Below are 4,876 nucleotides of genomic sequence, written 5' to 3'. Positions count from 1 at the left end.
GTACCATTGATGGCTATCGTACGCTTGTAGAAAGTATGCCGCACAGGATTTGTTGCAGTCATCGTGGGATCACGTCAATAAGGTACTTCAAAGAAGGGGTGAAGCAAAGTACCTTGGTGATGGTGTTGCTTGCAGAGCCATTTCTGACTTGATGCCGAGTATTGCAACCGACGCCATTTAAAATTTAACTCCAAACATCAAAAACTTAGCGAAATCAAAACAGATACAAAAGTCTCATTCAGGTAAGTAACGTTTATCTTGTTTTATATTAAATCAAAATATAATATCAATATTAACATTTTTACAGGTAAGTTTTAAGGCTGCAAGAGTTGTGTGGTGCTCAGACCTAAAAAATTCCACTTGGAGCCTAGAAGCATGGCCTACCCTGACTTAGACAAAGTTGTGTTATTTAAAGATTGCCTCTTTTAAAAATTCCAAAGGTGTGCGTCAAAAGTTAAGTGCGTTCTCAACAGGTGCCAGTTTTTTCTTGTGCACTCTATTAAATAATGTCGTTTCGCCTATTTTTGGCAGAGCCAATTGGCCGAATTGAAATCTAAGCTGAACGTAGTCAATACACTTCAATGGAGATCCTAAACACCAGATTTCATTAAATCGCATTGAGCCAGAGTATAATTATTAATATCGGCTTGAAAAAATACTCAATAAAAATAAAAATTAAACCGGGTGTGTTTTTTCTTGTTCTGTGCATCCTATATTCCAACTTTTATTACATTTCATTCAGTTGGAATTAGGTTATACGATTATATTATATAATTTCGCAGCGTTTATAACGTATGTCAAATGTCTTTATTACATCCTCTCTTTGTTTATGCCATTCCGTATTCATTTTTATCGACGACTGTTTTGGGAGCCCTTATCCTTATAAGGACTGGCTTAAAGGGGCGAAGTAAGATTGCTTTTCATCTTCCCCGTTATTGAACTATTAAAGGTGTTATTGAACTATTAAAGCTCTGATCATGGCAAGAGGTCACAGTAATAACCGACCCTCAGTTAAAACTTCACTGGCTACAGCACTGCCATCCAATACCGTACCAGGGTTCCCATTTTAGTCGCCTCGTACGACATGCGTGAGCTACATTGGAGCTATTCTTATCCAAGCCACCACACGAGTACTTTGAAACATCTTCTTACCTTAATTTACTTTAATACCATTATTTTGCTCATTTAAAAAGGTATGTGGATTAATTCCCAGTTAATGAAAAGCATTTCAAATCTTTAATAAACTATTTTAAAAAGTTGAATTGTCTTTTATTGATTCATATTTTATTCTTAGATAAATCTCAAAAAAATTAATATATTTATTTTAGTATTTCCCAAGATGGATTTGAACCCGCATCTTATCATAAAGAGTACTCTACCAAACCGATTAATTCCTGACACTTTTCAGTGGAAAAAGGATGGCATTGCTGTAATCCAGGAGAGTGGGAATGCGACCTTTTCGAGGTTCCACTTGCACTTTCTACGGTCAATTTACTGACCGTGCATGTATTGCGATCCAGGCTGTTGTAACCGTTCTCGAAACTTCCAAAGAGCTACGGATTACTAAGCTAATTCAACCATCGAAATTTATCAAAATAAATTGAATAGAAAAAAAACGCCTTTACAGACCTAGCGAAATAAGCAGGTAGGACTAACTACCTACGAAATCATCGCATACTTTTATATACAACAAAGTGAGTGGCCGACGTTTATCCACAACATCTGTGAACGGATATCATCACCATCCTCTCCACTAAACCATTTGATCTCAAAGATACCGTGAGGACAATTCGACATCATTACTGACACAAAAACATTCATCCTGCATTCGCCACATCAGAGACATCCTTCACCTCTCACAGTGTGGTACGATGGCACGTTTTGTGTTGTCTGACGTTGACAGTCCCTTGTTTCCCTGGAAGACCGATTTCTGATGTTACTCAGTTCAATTTCGGGGACCTCTCATGCCAACTGAGGATGTACTGGTTTATGGCAAGTAAATCTTCTGTTCTGCATTTTTTCTTTAAAAATACGCCATTTGCAGTTGGTTCTTTAAACCTTCTACAAAGTGGATATTGCTTGCTTCTGCTTCTGTAGACAGTTTGAGTGAGGTCTGACCGAGAAATGCTGTAACCAGACCTTGCAGAAATCGCGGATTCTATTTGTTGGGTGGGTTAGATTAGGTTAAATGAGTCAGGTTGTGTTAAATACAAATTCACACCCACACCTACCCGACAATCGCGGTTGTGAATTTGACTTTGTCCCTCAATCTACTGACATGAAGAATATAATTGTTTACACACTGCAAGCGAATTGGATTTTCGATTACCCATATTTCTGAAGAGTGGAAGAAAGTGTTTCAATCGTCTGTAGGACCCTTGTGATGCAGCCATGTGTGTTAGCTTATAAATTCCCAAAGTATAATTTTGTGTTGTCTGACTTGGATACTACGAATGATCGGTTGAAACCAATTTTGAAATAAATTGAAACAATTCGTGTCTCTTGTCTGTTCTAAATAAATCGCAGTGAGGTATACGTGCTGCACTATTGGAAAGTTGTCGTGTGCGAATTATTTATTTTTATTTCTCCTCAGAAAAATTTGGAACAAAAGCTGCTAGGTCATCTTTCTGACATACGTCGCACCATCTACTGCCATTACAATTTTGATATCTTTTAAATAGTTGATTAATTTACACCATCGTGAAAATTTCTCGCTGATGGTTGGCTTCATAGATATTCTATGGAATCTGTCACTTCCATGCTGATATTCGATTCCACTGCGATGGATTTTTGAGTTTCCAATCTGGACTTGGATTAACAATAATTACAATAATTATTTTTTAATTTAGTGTTAATTTTCAGACTTCCTATATATTTCGGAATCGAGTTTGCCGAAAAGAAACTTATTTTCTACTTCTCTTAAGTACAATAAATTTGCTAAATATTGAAAGGTGTGTTAAGGAATTTTTAAAAAAATTAAACTTTTTTAAAAAATCTAAAATATTTGAATTATTTTTATGAAAACATAAATTAATATATTTTTGTATAGGTGAAATTAAATTATACTTTATAATTTAGTCAATAATATTGGAAATTTATAGCTTTCCAGAAAGTAAAAGAATCTTCTCTGGCTCATGCTTTCCTGAGTGCAGTTTCTCCAACCATGAATACAAATCAATCTCAAATGAACGTATTCAGTGCTAAAGATTAAAAAACATAATGGAAACTATTCTGGAATTGACGTTCGGGAAAATCTTAGGAAACATCCGGTGGTGTAAACCTTCACAGAAGCGAACTCGACAGTAAGCCATTGTCATAATTATGACTTTGAACACTCTCGTACACAGGAATTTGTAATTAGCAACGATTGCTTATTACAGTATGGCCATAAACGATCGTGCGAGTTGCATGAGTGTGCAGATGAGATGGATTATAACACACTTTCCGTTCTTGTGGTTCCATAGTTTTAATGGCCTACACTTTAGACTCTGGTCCCAGCGATCTAATCTGAAAGTCAAAGAAATTTAAAGTATATTTTTGTCTGCTGTCAGGGAAGGAGTATACGCTTCTAAGAATTTCAAAAAACGACAACAAAAAAAATTAAATTAAACAAGGTCCCACCGAGATTTGAACTCGGATCGCTGGATTCAGAGTCCAGAATGCTAACCATTACACCACAGGACCACACATGAACCTTGGACCATTAGAATTACATTCACATGAACGTAACATTTATGGACCAGTTACTTCGGTTACTGCGAAATTAATGGGGTTGGGGTTACAAAAAACAAAGACGTAGATAAAATATACTGAGGGGTAAAAGCCACATTAATTTTGCATATTTTACCAATGCTTTAACCAATATTCTAAATGTATTATCTACTTTGAAAGATTTTTTTTATAAAATACAATGTGTGTGTGTATGTTTTGTTTTTAGATTAATATATGAATAAATATTAAATAAAAATAAAATAAAAATAATAAATAAAATAAAAAATATTGCAAAATAAATTGCGAGTTATCAAGATGCACTTTAGCTCTCATCTTCTGTCGAATTTCAATGCTGAATAGGCGACCTCCCTCCCCCCTCGCTTCCGTTCTTGACTATATCCAAGCACCTTTTTTTTTTTTTTTTAATTGATGTTCCGTTTCTGCTTTCTGTCTTTTTATAGGGATATCCACGGACGTTGCTCAACCGAACTCGATGGGATTATTCCTGGCAGTCTCTCCGAACATGTTCGTGAACATTCATAAGCAGTTTAGTTCCAAACTTATGCGCTCAACTTCCCATTCTATCCTTCATTCTATCACGACAACTTCCAGCAATAATAAACACACCAATAATCCATCTTGCTTCTCAGTCACTTGCTACACTGCTGTGTTACAAAGGTGCGACCTCTGGTGTTTGTGTGTGTAATTCCGAAAAAGAATTGCATTAAAAAACACGAAATACTTGCATTATCCCTGCAGCAGCATAAAAACCTCTTTTAGTTCACAAAGTGAGTTTTACTGACTTTAATATTTAAGATTCCATGAGAACCGTCAAATTGCTTTAAAAACAGTCTCCGGCGTGGGATTTTTAAGTGCAGTTTCTTTTTTTCTTTCTATCCCTTTTTTATTTTAATTTTCCAGTTAGAATTTAATTCGAGCACACTGACACCTGTTTAGTACTTGGATAATAAAGCTTGTCCAGAACGCTATAAATATTTTTGACGAGGGTGTTTAGAGGGATCAAACAAGTGAAGCACTTTGTTAGAAAACGTATGAATTTGTTTAAATGTTATATCGATTTGGATATTTAAAAAATTTGCTGGTGTTAATTAAGCGTGTAATAGTATTACTTGTTTAAGCTACAAATGGACCAATCGTGTTAACT

General features: G+C 35.4%; 1 non-coding gene across 1 annotated transcript; it reads right to left on the bottom strand.

Moving 5' to 3' along the window:
- Window positions 1-3,612: 3,612 nt before the first annotated feature.
- Window positions 3,613-3,684, bottom strand: TRNAQ-CUG (transfer RNA glutamine (anticodon CUG)). Its single transcript has one exon. It is a non-coding gene; the product is annotated as a tRNA-Gln (tRNA).
- Between the last annotated feature and the right edge of the window lie 1,192 nt (window positions 3,685-4,876).

The sequence above is a fragment of the Typopeltis vanoorti genome, chromosome 9 (assembly GCF_054136105.1).
Source record: "Typopeltis vanoorti isolate ZY-2024b chromosome 9, IOZ_Tvanoo_1.0, whole genome shotgun sequence".
Taxonomy (NCBI): Eukaryota; Metazoa; Arthropoda; class Arachnida; order Uropygi; family Thelyphonidae; genus Typopeltis; species Typopeltis vanoorti.
Note: the sequence above shows the minus strand (reverse complement) of the source record. Positions and strands in the feature narration are given on the sequence as shown.